At 45.9% G+C, this 19186-nt stretch overlaps 1 protein-coding gene and 1 long non-coding RNA gene across 4 annotated transcripts in view; one reads left to right on the top strand and one right to left on the bottom strand.

Moving 5' to 3' along the window:
- The first annotated feature begins 1407 nt into the window (after positions 1-1407).
- The window catches only part of TP53INP2 (tumor protein p53 inducible nuclear protein 2), a 48652-nt gene continuing 30873 nt past the window's right edge, over positions 1408-19186 (top strand). For both annotated transcript variants that reach the window (XM_067554462.1, XM_067554461.1), the window contains exon 1: positions 1408-1701. The gene's annotated coding sequence lies outside the window, so the exon portion shown is untranslated. The remainder of the gene's footprint in view (positions 1702-19186) is intronic.
- On the bottom strand, positions 6571-18707 carry LOC137157204 (uncharacterized). Of its 2 annotated transcripts, none has more exons than XR_010921033.1 (2): positions 18570-18707; positions 6571-8559 (listed from the first exon to the last, which is right to left on the bottom strand). It is a non-coding gene; the product is annotated as an uncharacterized lncRNA (long non-coding RNA). The 2 variants fall into 2 exon arrangements; XR_010921032.1 differs by having other exon boundaries at positions 6571-8254.

Here is a 19186-nt window from a genome sequence, read left to right as displayed (position 1 = left end):
GCAGGTCCTTCCTCAGTCTTCTTTTCTCAATACTAAACAGGCCCGGTTTTTTTAGCCTATCCTGAGGTCAGGTTTACTAAATATTTCGTCATTTTTGTCGCTGTCCTCTGGACTCTCTCCATATCTTTCTCAAAGCATGGCACCCAAAACTGGACACAGTACTCCAGCTGAAGTCTCACCAGTGGAGTATAGCGCGGGACAGTTATCTCCCATGTCTTACATAACACTCCTGTTAATATACCCCAGAATGATATTATTGTTTTTTGCAGTTGCATCACATTGTTGACTCGTGTTCAGTTTGTGATCATGAACCATTCCAAGACAATCACAAGATTTGAAAAGACAAAAATGCATCTCACTACAATATACAACAATTTTTAAAAAGAAACATATTACAAAACCAGGATTCAATATGCCCATATTATTCTGTTCAAATTATTTTAGTAGATAAGACACATATTCCAAGTGAAGAGAAAACAGGCCTGCAAACTGCAACTAGGTAGTGATAGTTAGCATGGAAATGAAACAATGAAAAGCATAAAAACCCCCAATGGTTTATAATCAGTTAAAAGTGTATAACTGTCCAATATTTGCAGGCACTAATGCAGACAGGTGCACCTCCTAGCTAATTATGTTTCATTACTAAATATTACCGGAGCTTTCCATTAAAAAGCAACTGACATTCAATTAAAGTGGTTTCTCAGTCACCTGGCTTGGGAGGGAGGCAGGAAGGGGGCGATCAGTGCTCCTATTACAAAATGCTCCAGACTCACAAGATGGCATCTGGCAGTTGCTTGGAATGTAGGGTCTTGACATTCAGCGTCCCCAACACACGCACTCACTACCTAGGCAAGGTACTGCCAAGAGCCTGCCTTTAGCTCCTGGACACAAGTGGGGAAACAGAGGCACAGGGGCAAGGGCAGAGCGAGCAGAATGGGGGCTCCAGTGGGGTGGGATCATTGACAGAAAGGCGGGGGCTGCCCTCCATCCTGTTTGCAAGGGGGCGAAGGAGCAGGTTCCTGGGAAGCCTCCTGCCCGTGCCCACTGAGGACCTGGCACTTGGGGGTGGGGAGAGGATTCTGCTACCAGTCCCGCTCCGTCAGAGGAGGAGACAGAGTAGGACGCAGGCTCAGGTCCGCACCGCCAGCCCGGACCCTACCTAGTGCTATGCTGCAGCCCGCGATCGCGCCGCACCCCAGACTCCACACGGGTCCCGGCTCTCACGTGGAGCAGCTCTACTTCCCCCTCCCTTTGGAGGGGTGCATCCTTGAAGCCCAGCCCCCAACCCAGGCCGGTCTCCCATTGGTTGCTTGTCCGCGGATGCCACTCCGGCGGCGGGCGGGCCCCTTTGTGACGTCACAATCAGCTGTTTGAACGTTCTAATTTCTGATCTGAGATCAGCTGGAGCAGCAGCAATAATAGAAAATAATAATAACCCTGCAGCCAGTGGAGGGAGGGTCCGGCCCCAATAACAGCCGTTTGCAGCTTGCAATGGTGCATATCTTCTGAGAAGAACAGACACACCATCAACACCACCACCTCCTGCATTTTTTTTTTTTTTAATTTCTACTTATAGTATGGTTGTTGATTTCAATTAAAACTACCTCACAGACTGCCTAAAGCTGGTGCTTTAAGATATTTAAAATCTTGTGGGTTTCTTGTGGTGTTGTTTACAAAATAATTGCTGACATTAAAGGCAAGGTAAGTGCCATCCTCTGTTCTGAAATGTGGCTGGCTAAATTCAAACTTGAGGGCTATCTCTTTGTATTGCGGGCGCAATGCCCTTTTTTTTTTTTTTTTTTTAAAATGGGGCATGTTGTTTACGTGTTAAGATCCCTCTTTCTGCATTGAGTGGATTGGGTGTGTGTTAAAATCTGTGAGAGGTTTGTGAAGATTTAAGAGACATTTGTTTCTCTTTGGTGGGTGACTTAAGGTCCCTTTGTATGCAACGGTCTGGGTGCAGTCAGGACCATCTCTTTGTGTTTTAGTACGTTGAGTGCATTATGATTTGTGTCTGCTGGGTGTAAGGGAGAGCAGAGCTTGTGGGTGAGGCTCTTGCTCTGAAGAGAGGAAGGGAAGGTTGGTCTTTTGGTGTTTTTATACATCAGCTCTGGCCTGTAGTGACCACGGTAAAAAAAACTGGGTCATTTTGGATCTGGAGACAGGCTCTTATTTATTTCAACCACAGAAGAGTCTCTCCCTCAGCTTGGCTTGCAAATAATGAGGGAGCGGGGGAGCAGAATGTCGAGGTAGGTCTGTGAGAACAAATGGCCCCAGCTAAACCTAAATCCTCGTAACTACCTAAGCTGGTGATTTTTGCTTGGATTTTCTTGGTATTAAACAAAAGACATACTAGATCGTCAAAAATAATGCACTGGGACACGGGATCCGGCTGGTCTGTTCCTCTCTTTCTAGCTCAAATGCAGGAGGAGCCATTTGTCTCGACTTCCTTTTGCCACAAGAAGTGTGGCTATCTGTTATAATACCCATGCGGCGCAGGGGCTCACTAGCCCGTGTCTGAGCATAGAGCTCATCTAGGTCATAGCAGGCGAATGGAAAGTGTCCATCATAATTAACTGCAGATCAGAGGGGGGGTGGCTGTTGCTGCAGCTGCTGCTTTGGCTCAGCCGGTTTCCCCGAGCCAGAGACAGCCGATTATTCTGACACTATCCAAATCGGGCCTCTTTCTGTTCGGCTAATACTCCGGTCCCGTCGCTTCCCCCGCCTGCGTTTACAGTGAATGTACAAAGCGAAGTTGGCGCCGTCTGGTTTGGCTCCTGATCGATTTTCCATTTCTTCTCCCCTTTACCCCACTTCACTGCAGGGTTAGCGTTTCTCGCTTGCATGAACAAGAGAGCGTGAATTGCACCAGATCCGCTCGGGCTTGAGAAATTTAAGCCTGCCTAGGGAAGGAAAGAGGCGGTACAGACCGGTGTTATGGGCAAAACAGGACTGGGTGTTTGTCCTACAACATCGCCCCTTCTATGGAAGATGACATTGGTGCCAAGGAGGGTGGCTCTCCTCGAGAACGTAAATAGGAACAAAGCCCTGGCTCCTAGAAGGGGGAGATTTTTCCTCTGTCTGCGTCTGCAGAAAAACCGGCTGACTAGTTTCACTGCTCTAGTCAATATTCCCTTGTCTCTTTTGGTTGTTTGTTTCTTCCCCCCAACGGATTAAGATTAAAGGCTGATCTCTTTTCCCATTGGCTCTCTAGGATTGGAATCCTGTGGTGACGTAAGCGTGATTTGCATATGACATTGAAACGTCACCAAGGCCAGCCCTCCTCCCCACCACATATTGAAGTTGTCCTCTTTTGACCTGTGCAGAGGGATGTAATGTGCTCAGTGCTGGTCTCTAGCACATTCCTTTGACAGCTTGTAGTCAAAAGACAATCTCATATTTTTATCTTTGCATTACCGAGCAAGGCAAGATCAGGCTGCTCAACAGAATGAGGCTGATGAAGGGAGAAAAAATATTAATGCTTACCTTTGCTCTAGGAAGTGATCCTTAGTGGTAGCTAGGCTGTTAACCAGGATTTGAGCACTTCACTGAGCAATATATAATTTAATATTGACACATGCAAATTAACAAGCATAACCTATTTTTTCATACCATTAAGAGGGCATGACAAAATGTTCAGCTATGCCCTAGTACTTGAGTGAAGTGAGATATTAGGGATGGATAAAAACGTTCTGCATTAAATATCCTTTAATACCTAATCAGTAATGCAGATCCTAGGTTGCTCCATGAATAGAAAAAGTTATTTTAGTAACTTTCCAGTGCCGCTCCATAAATATCTAGGGGGAAGGGGGAAGAGAGGAGGACCAGAGAAAATACTTTAAAAGCATTTTGCAGCTGATCCAGTAAGTCTGAAACTCTGGGGGGGAGGGGGGGGGTTAAAAATCACTTTCAACTGTCCAAATGCATTTTGTACAAAACTGGTGTAATCTCATTATTATAAATTATTTGGGCTGGAAATGCTGCCATCATGAAATGAAAATTACAGATTTATTTAGCTAAATACTGTACATCCCATATCAAAGTTTGACTGGCTAGATTTTTAGATTCAGCAAAGCACTTAAGCACATGTATAAAGTCTCATTAACTTCAGTGGGATTTAAGCATACGTTTAAATGCTCTGCTGAATTGGGAACCTAGTGTCCTTCATTTTAGGCTTTAGCAGATTGACAGAGATGCAAATACTGGTGCTGGCATGTTGAAGTGTAGCTACGACCTTCTCTGCACTATGGAAGTTTAAAGAACAGCTACAAGTCTCACTGTTCAGCTGTACTTGTGTTAGAAGTGCTGTTATTCCTACTGCAGGCAAATTCTACTGAACCTGTTCTTACCACTTGCTTTTCAGGTGGTTAGAAGTGTCAGAAGTCAGCAGATCATTGTTTACTCTAGGGGCCAGATTTTCATAAAGGAAGTTGCTGACTGCTGAGCCCTTCAGTCACCTAAATTAACTGGACAGAGCAATGGAAGCTGCTGGGTGCTGAGACTGAAAAATTTGGCTCTAGTTGTGAGTTCTTAGCAATTGGGGAGGAGGGAGTCTAGCTTCAGTTCACCAGTGCTAGAACTGATGGAAGCTCTGGGGTCAGGAGTGGTGGGAATCACTTTTGTAAGTTTCCCCAGGCTAGACAAAAATCTAAGGGCTAGATACACCCCCCACTCAGAGAACCCAAACCAAGGCCTAGATGCCACTTAAGCCTCAGGGCTTAAAGCACGGTCCCTGCTATAAGAAATACTCACTGCTGACCATGGATGTCAATGACAGGTGCAGCTGAACAGGTACTGAACGTGGTTTTCTGTAAGCATAGACAAGGACATGCTGTGCATCAGAAGCCATGATTAAAACTTGGGTGGGACTTTGTTATGCCCAGGGGTGAATTCACCCTATTCCTTACCTTCCTTAGAAAGCTCTTTTTCTATAAAGAAAACAAAAACCCACTTGATTGGTTAGGCCACTCGTGCACTGAGACCACAGCTTATCAAACTGACCAATATTGTCTCAGTGTTTCCTTGTGTTTCTCCATCAGCCTGTCTCCATCCATTGGATCATATTTAGATTGTTAGCTCCTGGGGCAAGGACTCTTTTTTTCTGTTTGTACAGCACCTAGCACAATGGGGACCTGGTTCATGACTCTAGTTTATAATTCTGCCACATTTAGTCTCAAGTATTAAAAAAAACCTTTGTTCTTCAATAATGTTTTCACTTTCTTTCCAATAGTAGCAGAGACCCACTTAAAAAAATCCAATTGTCACAGTAAACATTCCATGGTTTATATCAATGAATATCTGAATGAATTATCAGATTCCAGAAGTTTTTCTTCAAGGAATAATTTTGCACTAACATCTAGTACTTGTAGCCAAGAGTAAAGACACCTGAGTTCTAATAAATGATCTCTTTGGCCCTGATCCCACAATAAGCTTTGCACAGGGGGATCCACCATGCACCTAGAGTACCCTGACTGAGCTCTGTGCAGATACAGGGGTCCGACCAGTGTTCATTGCAGGATTGAGGCTTTTGTATCTTGAAAGCACAATGTTCCAGATTAGCATTGTCATGGTTTTACATAAAAAAACCCAATTATTGACCTGTTCATCCCATGATACACATGCAGTTGCTCCTATTGATAGTCACATATCTGCATGAAAGGGAGACCAAGAAGGCTTCCAAAACTCCACCTGCTAAACCAGTGATCCCCAAACTGTGGGGCATGCCTCTCTGGGGGACACAGGAACTTTAGGGGACTGTGGTGGCCCAGGAGCACCCCCAGCTCCTCTCTGGCCCTGCCCTCAGCTCCAGCCTCAGACCCTAGCTCCTCGCCCCGACTGCAGCCCAGCCATGGTTCCGGTCCCTGCCACATGCCTGCCCCCAGCCACAGCTTTGGCCCCTGACCCCAACTACGGTCCCAGCCCTGGCTCCTCACTGTGGCTCCTGGGTGGGCACAGGCAGATTACAGGAGGAGTAAGGGGGGGGTGGACTTAAAAAGCTTGGGGACCACTGTGCTAAACCATGGTGCTTGTGTATATTAAAGCCCAGACTTCTGGGTGATAACTTGAAGTCCACTCTTGACTTTTTTCCTACAAACAGCATGTAATAAATTTGACCTGTGTTCTAATAAATCTTCAGTAAAATGCCACTGACTCCAATGGATTTATATGAGGGGCAAGTTTGACCCACTGGGTGTTGCTTTCAGCACAGCTGTTTTCACTGTGGGAGTTGCAGTGTATTTGAATGCCCAAGGGTTTATACTTCCCTCAACTTCTCACCCATTAGGGAGAAAACACCCCTCTTCAGCAGCCAAACACAACCCATCAACTTCAGCGAGGTGTTGGGACAGATGCCAAATGTAACATTTTTGGGGAGGGTGAAAAAAAGCTTTACTTCCCTCCACCACATGATATTCAGAGTGATTTTGTCACCTGAAATGGCTATAAAACCCATGCATGGTGTGTGTTTGTCCCAGCTGCCTGAAATCCAGGAGGCAATGAAACTAGATAGTCAGTTTCATTTTTCTAGTTTTCTCCCCCCATGCCAGAATGCCTGGGTCCATAACATGCGAGTGATCAAAGCAAAAGTAGTCTTCCCCACTGAATGTAAAACTTATTGATAAACATTTTTCTTCATATTAGATTTCCCAACTACACAGCACCTCTTCAACATTTAATAACTGATAAGGCCTCGAGCCTGAATTCAATCTTCAGACAGACCTTTGAGTCCAAATGAAGTGCCACTGAGTCGAGGGGTCTACATAGGCCCCAATCCTGCAACTGGAGAACTTTGAGCATCAAAGCAACAGGGACGAAGTTCCCTTTGGGAAATGCATTAATGGATTTTGTTCACCGTTACTTGGTGGCCACATATAAACACTGGGATTGATTTGTGTAGATTTTTTTTTTTTTTTTTTTTTTAAATGACAATGGACTAAATGCATTACCCAGCCTTGCAAAGCGGTTGTGAAAACTTACAAGCCTAGGAACAAGATCTACTCACCCACCCTTTTCTGTGAAGATTGATACTAATGAAGATGTTAGTTATGTCACTCACCCATCCAAAAAACTCATTGTCTGAGTGACCACAATACTGGAAGGCTGCATAAAGTGCCTCACCCTGTATTTTTTGCTAGAGCAATAGATTTAAAGTGTGTATTGCATCCCCCTCCAGTGACCTGTCTATTCAGGATAATAGCCTTACTACTGTTGCCCTACAATGTAGTTTTTCCTTTGGCTAATAGTATTTAGAGGTGTGGGCTGTTGCACCATAGGTCCCATGTTCAAGTGCTGCTAACCAACCTATGGGTGTGGGTGATTAACACACAAAACACAGAGGGGGCCCTGAAGAGCTATGGGGTAATATTTCCAAACCTCTGCTTAAGAATCCTGTTTCTAGTTAACATCTTGGAGGATTGTGAAATTTCTTTCATTGCATGGCTTTTTGTCTCCAAGAATAGAATGATTGATGCCAAAGGAAGGAACTGATTATTTGTCTTTTTTTTTTTTTTTTTTTGGTGGAACTAGATGGAAATAACATTTCCCAAGAGCAGCACTGAATGCAGCTGATTTGTACCTCCAATGCATTATAGTGACGAATGTACAGGGTATTCTTAGCTCTGCTGAGGAAGAATGTATTGTTTGTCATCAGTCCCTGTCCTGCTGTGTAGTATTTATGGGAAGATTCTGGGATCACTGTGCCATTTTCTGAATAGTATTATTAGAGCCGGTGTTCTGCTGCCCGTCAGCTACAAAAAACCAGACTCCTACTCCTCTCTTCAGCAGGATTCCTATGCATCATAGGTCTTTGCTGCCATTCCTTTATCCTATTCTTAGCTTCTAGGGCTATTTGCAGTGAGAGTGATTCACAAAACAAAGCTGATTATGTATGTGGATCTATGCAAAAACTAGCTTGTTTAAAGGTTAACTCTTAATGTGTTGCTTTCATTTGCTGGAGAGTATCCAACATTTAAAAATAGGGAATGGTTGAACTTTTCAGTGGAGTGATGACAAAAACTCGTTTTTTAAGGATTATCCTTAGGGGGTGTTGTTGGACGACTGCCTACTTTCCCTGGTGGGCCTGGCCACCAGGGGTTGCTGCGGCAGGGAAGAGGTAGTCTCCCTGCTGGAAACTGAGGATGGGTCAAGAATTCTGACTGGTTCTCTTCTTTCTGCTGGGGCCACTCCAATTGGTCTGCCTCCCTCTGCTGCCAGTTTCTGAGCCAATCCTAAGGCTGGAGGCCGACCTGGGGAAATTCTGCATAGGATTAAGGGAGTGCAGGTGGAGAGAAGAAAGAGACAAGAGTTTATAATCCTTTGAGGACAGATAAAAGGGTTAAGGTAGGTGCCTTGAGACCATAATAAACTGTCTTCTCGCCAGAGCCCCAGCCCAAACCAAGTCTCAACCAAAATGTTGCATCAGAGTGGCTCTACTTGCTCCTATGCAGGGGAGAATGGCGTGTTCCCTCTTCATACAGTGAGTTGCTGTTCTGAGGCTTGAAGGTGATGTCTCACAGATGGCACTTTGTAGCACACAGCAGAGCTTGGTGACACCAGCCGCATCTGTGTTTGTGCGGGGGGGGTGGGAAGGGGAGGAGAAAAAGCAAAGCTTTTGTTCATTCACCCGGCACAGTGTAGTCCCCTCGCTGTCAGGCTTTGAGCAGATGTCCCCTGCCCAGGCTCATCCACAGATAGTTTGAACTGTCTGTCACTCCATGTCTAGTTTCTTTTGCAGCTGGGAAGGGGAGTAGATTTGTGCACTCCAGTCCCTACTTCCCACTGGGACACTTTGCTCCTAGACTTGAGGAAGTGATGCACAGGCAGGGCCAGGGCCAGATCCTTATCTAGCCACATGATGGGATGCTGTCCCACGCATGCAGGGAGTCTGTAAACCTGTGTAGTCCGGAGGAGTTTTCCCTGCGTGCTCTACAAGCAGCTGTGGGGCTCTGTTAAGAGGGGAAGAGTTTGTGGGGCATTTCACTGTGGCCTACATGTGCTAAACACTAAACCTGATTGGAAAGGGATCAGGGCAGGGGGTGGGGTTGAAAGTTTACTTTTTGATTAAAACAAGTCAAACATTGAAACTGTCCCTTTAGGAAGTGCCATCAGGGGCCTCATGGAAGTTGTGGTTTGTGCTCCCATTCTCCTCTGTATGCTGGCTTCAATGATAGGAATACATCTCCCATGATGCACCACGGTGTCCCTTTTTAAATATGATTCCCCACCCCCACCTTTAATTTCAGCCAGGTGGATGTAAGTTTGGTACATGCCAAAAGCTGTTCAACCACGTTGTAGCCCAGAGTGGGTTGCATGTCACTGGTGGGTGCAGTGATTCCTCCATATCTACTTGGAGACAAGACTTTCGTTACTGTGATCACAGGAGTGGACAAAGTATCTAAGGCCATCTACATTACAAGAACTGACTCCAGGAACCTAGTTACAATACAGATGCAAGTTAGTGTAGACAGGACCCAGCAGTGTCTCCACAACTAGGTTAAGCCTTGGACTGTCCAGGTTTTTAAGTCTCATTATGGAGACAGCAGTGACCCATCTACATCATTTTTAACCAGGTTCCTTAACTTATTCTGTACACGAGGCCAAAGCCTGTTTAGCTTCAGCAAGCTTTTCTAAAATCCAGAGATGATTTGCTTGGTCTGTCTTTCTCTAACTACTTTAGCACTGACCTTTTTATTTCCCTGCCAGGCGGCTGCACCATTGCAAACCATGGACATTTGTAGCAGACAAAGCAGCAGCATGTCTGCACCTTTGCAGTATATAGTGCAGATGTTAGGGAGCAATTGGAAGGTTACTTCCTAGCCATGAAAACAGCTGCTAGATGGTGTCCACAAGTCTTGGCAAATGCTGAACTGATCCTCTAGGAAGGGAATGTTTTCTGTGAATTACTGGATGGTTTATGGCACAAAGGAGAAAGTGCTCATCAGGTTGGACAAGAGCCACTGATTGTAGGGCATGGGGAGATAGTGAGCCTGATCCTGTCTCCCGTGGAGTTTTGCCATTGATTTTAGTGGCAACAGAATCATGGCCCATGTTAAGATCAGAGGTCATGCCTGCCCTTGCAGAGATGTCTATCCTTACAACAAATGTAGAAATAGCAGGTCTCATCTCAAAGTGTGTTTCACAAGCTATCCATACAGGACCCACCCCTCAGCTCTGAAATGCAGCTGCCTTGGAGATGAAGGGCAGCAGTCAATGGGCTGGCCCTGCAAAACTGCAGGAAATCACACGTGACAAACATGCCAGGAAGAGTCATTAACTAAGTGGGACCCTTGTGCATTCTTTACCTCAAATGTTGAATGACTGAGCTTGGCATCATCTATGCCTGATGTTGCAACAGGAGTAGCAAACACACGTTTTGGCCAAGGACACCTGGGCAGCCCTCTCTTATGAAAGGTCTTTCAGGCTCTTATCTCTGTGCAACAGAGAGAGGTGAAACTTCAAACTGAGGTCCCTAAGTGATCACAAAGTAGATAGAATTCAGTTTCTCTGTCTTGGAAAGCCAAAGCCCCGAACTGCCTCTCAAAGCTCAAACCTGAGATTCCAGGGTGTGTAGGCATTTCACACCTGCTCCCGGGACAACTGGGCCATCCTTGTGTCTTTCTGCATTACCTTGTAGGACATCCCTTGGATTACACTATGTAAGATTGGAAGGCCACTTAGGATGTCTTCACATAGAGAGGAACCCACTGCTGTAAGTGCCTTTTGTTCACTACTTCTCCCTTCGATTAACTGCAGAGGTTCATAGATGGGGCTAGGGTACAGGAAAGGGAGCTAGGTTTGGAAGAAACCAGCTCACCCATAAAGTAGTAACTAATCTGTTAACTATGGGCATATCTTCACTGTAGAAGTAACCCTGATAGCTGGCACCTGGTTAGCTTAGCCTGGGTGTGAGCAGCCATGCTGTAAAGTCCTACGCAGTTACTGGTGCTGCACTCACCCATGTGTCCTGGAGGCAGGGTTGATGTAAGGGGGGCAACTGTACCAGGTGAAAGCTGAGGAACCCCTCTAGGACATCTAAGTCTGTAAAAGTCTAAGTCTGGGAAAGAGGGGGACTCCAGTCAACAGGATGCACCAGGGCCCCAAATTTCTCTTGATGGGTCTGCCTGGGGGCCTAGCCCATGGGTCTTTGAGCATCTGAATTCCCAGATAACGGTGAGAGAACTCATATGTTTGTCTGGGTGCACAGGTGGAATTGTGGGAAGGCCCTGGAGGACTATCAGAACTCGAGTGATTTAGTTTGTGTCCTCCCTGCAAAGTGGGCTGCTTACGAGCCGAAATGGAAAAAGCACCCGGGTTTTAGTCTACAGCTCCAGCTGGGCCAGAAGCACCACAAAATGTGGGTGGGAGATTGTGTGTGTGGGGGAGGAGGCTTTAACAGCAAAACCCAGGCTTACTCTGCAATGAAGACAAACCTTGTGCATGTAGGAGTGGCCGTACTAGTGCCCAGTCTTCCCTCTTTGTGCTTATTTTGCTTAGGCTCCAGGAGTTGTAACAAACCATGTGGTTCCAAGTCCTTCAGACAAGGTGCTGAGATCTACTCACCAGGGTGAGATTCCCCAGTTCCATGCAGGAAAGGAGCACATTTGAGGACTTAAATTTTAGCTTGGAAAACTACAGTTAGGTACAGCACTCAGACTCCCTTCCACCAGGTGTGTAGCCACGGTTTAAGGGCTCCTTTACAGATGAGCTGGGGAAACAATCTGCAGCTCACTTAGTCTGAGCCATTGGATGCTAAAGAAGAACACTTGATGAGGAAGTGAGGCAGGGGCTCTGTCACTTTAAGATGCAACTAGCATGTTACTACCATCCCACCCGCCCAGAAGAGGAAGAATCAATAGCAACTGACTTCGGTTCTGAGGGTGTTGCTTATTCCATGTCACTCTGGGGGCAGGTTCCATTAAGAATAAGCCAGCAAAGGCCTCCCTATTTTCCTCTTGGCTATGAGCCAGTCCTGGGCCTGGTGACTATCCTCACAGAACCACTTATTTCACAGTAGTGAGAGCCCCATCAAGACATTCTACAATTAACACCATGGGGACCAGTTCAGCAGCTGGGTTAAGTCAGCAGAACACCATTGAAGTCAATGGCACTACATTGATTTATACCAGCTGGAGATTTGGCCTGGGGTCTGTATTCCTGTGTTAGTTGGAAATGCTCATGGGCATGACACTAAAAGTCACTCTGTGCCCTTACTGAAATCATCTATCTTCCACTGGACACACTGGCTGGTTCATTGTTCTAGGAGTGCTCATAAGCACAATTGCTCTACACAGGTTATTGTAGGATTGCTCAAGGCAAGCACTAGGCTACTGGTAATTACTGAACACTTGGGAAGACATTTGCCTTTGCCAACAGATAAGAAAAAGCAATTTTGGGACCTACCAGCCCTAACTGTAGCTGGAAAAGGTTGTATCATTGGGAAGATAGAGCCTTGTATAGCAGCTAAAGCAGGGGTCTGGGAGCTAAGAATTTTGGTTTTGGTTTCTGGCTTTGCCAAACTCACTATCAATTTGGACGTCCCACTTAACCTATCTGTGCCTCCATTTTCCCCTCTCCATCTGAGAAAGGGGGATAATGACACTTCCCTGCTTGGAGGAAGTGTGAGCATCAGTTCAAGTCTAAACTGCTTTATCTTCAAAAGAAAGACAGATTGCTATTTCCATTATGCACTCTGATAGCATAGTTTAGAACTCATCCCTAAAATTCACAATGGCAAGAAACTTCCTGTCTTGGGGGGCAAATCTGTTTGAGCAAGGTGCAGTCTTTAAAGCAACAAAAGAGAAGGTTTGTACTTTCAAACGCTCTTCCATGCTAGGATCTCAGAAAATTCCCTGGCTCTTTAAACCAGAATACTTCAGGCTACTAGTCTGGTGTTTTTAGAGAGGCCAATTAAAGCCATGTTGCTTCTTACAAAAACCTGGAGAAAACTGCCCCTTCACCATGGAGTCCAAGTGCACCTCATCTTTATTACAGGGAGGGACTGGTTTTAGATACGTGTCACATCAAGGGGAATCACAAAATAAAAAACCCTCTTCCTACTTTAGGCCTCAATTCAGCAAAGAGCTTAAGCACATGCCTAGCTTAAAAGAAGGTGCTGAAGTCCCTCCTTGTTTAGCAAAACACATTAGCACATGTTTAAGTTCTGCTGAAGCCAATACACATGCTTCAGTACTTTGGTGAATTAGGACCTTACATGGCTACCTCTTTTGTAAGTTAACTGGCAGGAGACTACCAGATTTCTCCCCTTCACAGGCATGCCCTAGCTTGCCATCCCCTCTTTCTCTTGCAGGGCCAGTTGGTTTGCAACTGATTGCAGAATGAGCCTGACATTGTCTGTCTGTCGTTCTGCAGCAAATATCAGTTTAAAAAAAAAAAAAAAAAAAAAAAAAAAAGCCTAGGGCTGGAATTCCACATGGGACAACTGCCAAGGGAAGTCCATTTGTAGGCATAAAACATTATCAGTGACCTTCTAAGTTATGCCACTTTCACAAGCAGTGAAATTTAATGACACAGCACAGGCCTTGACTCCTGTCCCTTGTTCTTATCAAATTCAACCCTGGTGTAACTTCATTACTTTCTGAGGTGTTAAGCCAGGGGTCAGTTTGGTCTTGTGTGCGCGTGCGCACGCACACACGCGCAGTTTAACAGTGACGGTGACTCAAGGTAACAGCCAGAAACACAAGCATAAGACAATCTAAGCAACCAGCAATTATATTCTGCTGCATTGTCAGGGGTTAGGTGTTTTGTTGACAATTTATTGAATGCATACTAGCTGAGCATCTGACTCACATAGCCCTTAGCCAAGCCTTTCAATGTATTTGTTTTAGATCTCCTCTTTTCTCCTGCTCAGTTTTGTTACTTAGAAGGAGGGGGGGGAAAAAAAAAAAAAAAATCTTCAAATCTTAAGATCCAGAGAGCAATTTAATTGGAGTGATAGAGAATTAATTCTCTCTCTCACACACCCCTCCCCTATGATTGCCAACCCTCTAGGATTGTCCTGGAGTCTCCAGGAATTAAAGATTAATTTTTAATTAAGGATTGTCATGTGATGAAGCCTCCAGGAATACGTCCAACCAAAACTGGCAACCCTACGCATCAGTTCAGGCCACAGATTAAGTTGTGTTAGTCCTGAATGCTCTGTACACCGTACTCACATGAGCAATGATGTTGTGCAGAGAGACATGATAAAGTTTCAGTGCTCTGTTGCTAGGAGAAGGGACACATTCCATGGTAAAAATTCAACTGATTTCTGCTCTGCTAAATATACTACAGATTGCCCAAACAGACACATCATTCAGATGAATTGCTGATGGAATATAGTACCTGCCATGCTGTAAAGGGGAGCCACCAATGTTAAGATATTGTAACAAAACCATAGCAACTCACTCAGATCTTCTAATGCTGTTGTTGCTAGGACCTCAGATCCTCCTGCTCCAAAAGCACAGGCCCCCAATGAATCTCCATTAGCTATTAATGTAGGGCCTCTGACACACAGCTGAGATGTTCTGGTTCCAACCAGCAGAAGTCACCACAGCACACACACTAGCCAGTTAAAAGTTAATATTGTAAAGAACTAAAAAAAAAAAAAAAAAAAAAAAAAAAAAGGGGGGGGGCAGCCCCACGCAGGAAGGGGGAGGACTCAGGTGAGCCCTGCGTGGGGTCCCGATTTCCCTTTGGGAAATACGATCACCCTAAGAATAAGGCATGTGATGGTTGGAGATACCAGCGACTCCATAGATGAGAGCAGACGGCACCCTTCTCACAGGGAGAAGAACGGGGACTATTGTCACTGGCATGATACAACCCTCTCTTCCCTAGCTCTGCAGCCCTACTCTATCAATTTCTGCAAGACTTCATGCACAATATTTTTCTAATTTAAAGCAGACTCTCACCCATCTGTGTGTCCTCTCCAAGTTGCCTGCATGGCAGTTCCCATCAAGGTCTCTACATGCCAGATTGATTAGCTTTGATGCTGCCAGTTACACAGTGTTCTCCAGCCTTTCATAACAAGTGTTAAGTCATTAAAGTGCTTCACTGTGCTAGTTCAATATAGACTGTGCTTAAGAAGCTCCCCTATCTTGAGACCAGACCTGAAGGGCATTCATAGGCAGTGAATGAAAAGCTTCCTGAATGCCCTCTCCCCCCCACACATGCTTTTTTTTTTTTTTAAATAGTTGAATGCAAAAACTCCATCTTTATTGTAGCACCAGGGATCAAGCACTCCATGGTCAGGAGTTAAGTGGTTCACGTTGCACCTCTATGTTAGTGTGAGCTGTAAGGTATCTATCCCATTATTCAATAGGAGGTGATTTAAAGCTCTAGATTTGCAGAAGGCTGAACTTTGATATTTTTGTGGATACAAACCATGCTCCACCAGGGAAGCGTCAGGTGGCTTTACACCCACAATGAGACAAAGTGTCCCCAAACAGGGTGCCAGACCTGAGCCTTCACAAGGAATGTAGTCTGGAGCCTATGGCAGGGGTCAGGGCAGAGTTAAGGTCCAATCTAGACTCCAAAGTGGAACCATGTTGTAGCCAGAGAAGCCATATTGTAACTGGTTCCCCCAAAGCAATTAATTACATCTGCACCATAGATAGTACCAATCTGCTGCAAAGGCCAGCTGTGCCCTTTTAAGAGGAAGGAGAGAACAGTGGGCCCTGGCTCCATCCCCTCCAGACACAGAGAGGATGAAAAGTTGTCTTAATGGGGCAGCTGGACCTTCCCTTGATGCCTGGAAGTCCCTGGTGGTATAAAGCTGGTGCAGTCATCCATTCCTGACCCCAGGCACAGGTAGTGGGTTGGTGTGGCCAAAGAATCTTGCACTCCAGCAATTTCCCAGCCAGTGGAGCACTCCTCAGAGGACTATTCCTGCTGGCATCATTTAGAGCAGCTGTTAGGCTGTGTTAAGTTTTCCTGGAGATTAAACAAGGCCTTGGCCAGCCCCAGGATCTGCCCCACTTCAATTCACGGCTTGAAGCACATGAGACTCTGAACATCTTTCCTGCATCTTACTAGTGGCCTGGCCACTTTCTTCAGAGTACAAGAGAAAAAAAGAAAAACTAAAAACCACATAGCCCTTTTTAGGAATACCTCCTAGCTCAGTAGCATCCAATTACAAGTGCCCAAGGCCCAGTAGCTTCCTGGAATGAGCTGAATTCTGGGCACTTAAACCACATCCAGCTATGTCAATGGGTGACTTTTCCAGTGAAGGAACGACTATTAAGCATAGGGAGGCCTCCAAGAGGTTCAGAGAATAGCTCACATGCCAGACCAGATACCCAGGGGTGCCTGGGAAAAGCAGCCATATGGAGCACCATGGTATATGATTGGTCAGTTATATTTAGCAATACTCCTATTTAGAGATCCTTTTTCAGACTGCTGTAACCTATGGTACTTGAGTTACTGTACATGAAGGAGGTGCACAGACGTGGTTCTATATCTGAGGCTCTGAGGTTCTGTGGCCACAGCATTTGCCACAGGGCCGTGCTTCAGGATATCAGCTCTCTTATTCGGTGTCTAGCCCCCAATTGAGAAGAAACACTTGGCCTTGCAAGCATGAACTATCCGAAGCAGTATTCTCTTCCTGAGGCTTCAGCCAGCCTGCCATATTCACCACAATGACCCAGTAAAGCCAGTGTAATAAATCCCCCCCATTTAAAAATATCTGAAGAGATGGGGCGGTTATAAAATAAATTGAATTTACTAACACAACAGGTCTGGCAGTACTACTTGCCTTATTTGTTTTCATGCTCGGTTCTCTAAGCCTCCGAGTGTCGATATTTAGGTGAAGTGCTGCCGAACCCTGGACTCTGGTTGCAACCCCCCCCCATAAAGCATTGCACCCTGCAATAACTTATGCCAGGTCTGCACCATTAAAAAAAAGCCATGAAAGTACAAATATAACAAACCACAGCCACATAGATCCGTCATGGTTGTTGTCGTGGCTTGAACCCAGAACCCTAGCACCACACACCCCAGCCCTGCCCACTGGAGCTAAAAAGACAGCTTGCATGATAGTCACTATTCACTGAACCTCATTATGGACCTGAACCAAAGCCAATGAAGGTCAATGGAAGTCGTTCAGTGGCCTTTGGATCAGGCAATGCCGTTGTAGTGGAGGTAGCTCAGGTGACGTGACAGCTCACTTTGAGTTTAAGTGAGGACAGGTCAACAATCCAGGCGAGGTTGTAGGTGAGGAATGAGATAAGCACCGAGCGGCTGCCCTGTTGCTCTCGCAGCCCTAACTCTGGCGGCACACGCTCAGGAAGGGGCTCTGAAGAATGCCTTCGCCGGCAAGGCAGGCTGTAAGGAACAGGTTAGAGGCCAGCAGAAGACAGTGATAGCGTCAGGCCTGCGTGTTACACGAAGGTGCTGTGGGCTGGCTGGTTACACAGACCAGTTACTGTTTTTGTGTCCCCATCCGTAGTGGAGGCAGCTTTCAGTCACTCTGCCTCCAAAGGGTTCAGGGCCAGTGCAACATGGTCAGCTTGCCCTAGGCAGGTGTTCACCTAGCCATGCCTCATCCCAGAGTTCCCACAGTGTTATGGGCCTGGCCCAGTCCCATTCCTAAGATGTCCTCTCACCCTTCTTTTGTCTTTTCATTTAGCTAGTCTCCTCCTAAAACCATCACCTCCAAAAAACAAAGCACCAAGATAGAACTTGGGGAAGCAAGACACTCACAAACCATCATTCGGGTCTCTTTCCTGGTGTATTATGCACACCCTTTTCCCCTGCCCTCTTTGTCTTGTCTTAAATTGGAAGTACAGTGCCTAGTACCATCAGGCCATGACCAGTCCCCTAATCAACACTAACCTCAGGGCTTGGAACAGGGGCATAGTGGGGCTGCTTACGGCAGGACCATGCCAGGGGAATTCTCACCCAGCCAGCCAGGATATATTAACTGTCCCTTTGCACTGCCAGAGGGGCCAGATCTTGTCTCAGTTGTTTATAGCCTAGCCGAGTCTCTGCTCTGCTGCATAGTTTATTGATTTGGGAAGAACATGTATCAGAGGGTATGTGTTATACCCCAAGGTCACCACACAACTGGACCAAAACATCATTGGAGTGAACTTGCTCATGAGCTTTTTGTTGGGTTATTTTCCTTCTTGCTGCACCACTCTGCATGATTTTAAATCACACGTACAAAACCACATTAAAAACACATTATTAAAGTTGCATAGTCAAGATTGCAGTAGTTAGGAAATTGCCTATGCATTTCCTAGCTGTCACCCAGTCACCCCCTCATAGAAGGGGAAGGCTCTGCACCACCCCTGCCTTAGTTTTCGTTCACACAGAGTTTCTCAAATACACCACACAGGCCAGAGGTATAAAAACAAAAAATTTCCCTGGTGGAGATATAATCTATTAAGTTTTTAAGGGGTTGTTGGCTTTCCAGGCCCAAACTCTGTCCCCCAGACCAGGGATCCTACAACCCTCCCCACTATGCTCTGCTTCAGGCCAGCTTCTTTCAGTCCTTATTTCCCTAATCCAGTTCCCCCTGCACAGGCAACAAAGTCTCTCAAACAAAAAATAAACTCAAAATGACGAGTCCTCACCCAGTCTCTAGTTAGGCACAGTCTCTCCTGCCTGAGGGTCTGTCTTCCTGCTCTCCCAGCTGCAATTCCTCAGTAGCACCAACAGAAAACCTTCTTATTACCCATAGCCACCTGCTACTCACCCAGACCTCTTCCTTATCTACCAGAGGCCTGGTTGGATCTGGTGAACCACGGGGCACATGACTTGGTTAATTCTCCCCACCTGGGGAGGAGAGTGGGCTGTGTCACCGGTGGGGATGAGACCCCTCTCCCTTTAAAGGGCCAGCCATCCTGTGACACTAACTTCTGAGTACTTGACTATGCAGCTTTAATAATATTCTTTTAACTACTCTCTCTGTGTGTGTGTGTGTGTGTGTGTAAGTAAAATCTCCTAGGTTTTTAAAAAAGCACCTGGATGGGTCATCAGCAGGATTAGAACCTGGAACCTTTAGATCCACTGCACAGCCCGCTGTCACTTGAGCAAATGATAGCATTAGTAGGTTGTCACCCTTTATATGGAGTAGCACTCGAGGGGGGATAGGACACTTTGCCAGGGTGTTTCACAAACCTTTGCTGACAGCAGAGAAATGGTGAGACTCAAATCTTGGGCTCCAACCCAGGCTCTGGACGGGAGCATT

The sequence above is a fragment of the Emydura macquarii genome, unplaced genomic scaffold, assembly GCF_026122565.2.
Source record: "Emydura macquarii macquarii isolate MOO-44397 ecotype Brisbane River unplaced genomic scaffold, CSIRO-AGI_Emac_v2 contig_1483, whole genome shotgun sequence".
Classification (NCBI taxonomy): Eukaryota; Metazoa; Chordata; order Testudines; family Chelidae; genus Emydura; species Emydura macquarii.
Note: the sequence above shows the minus strand (reverse complement) of the source record. Positions and strands in the feature narration are given on the sequence as shown.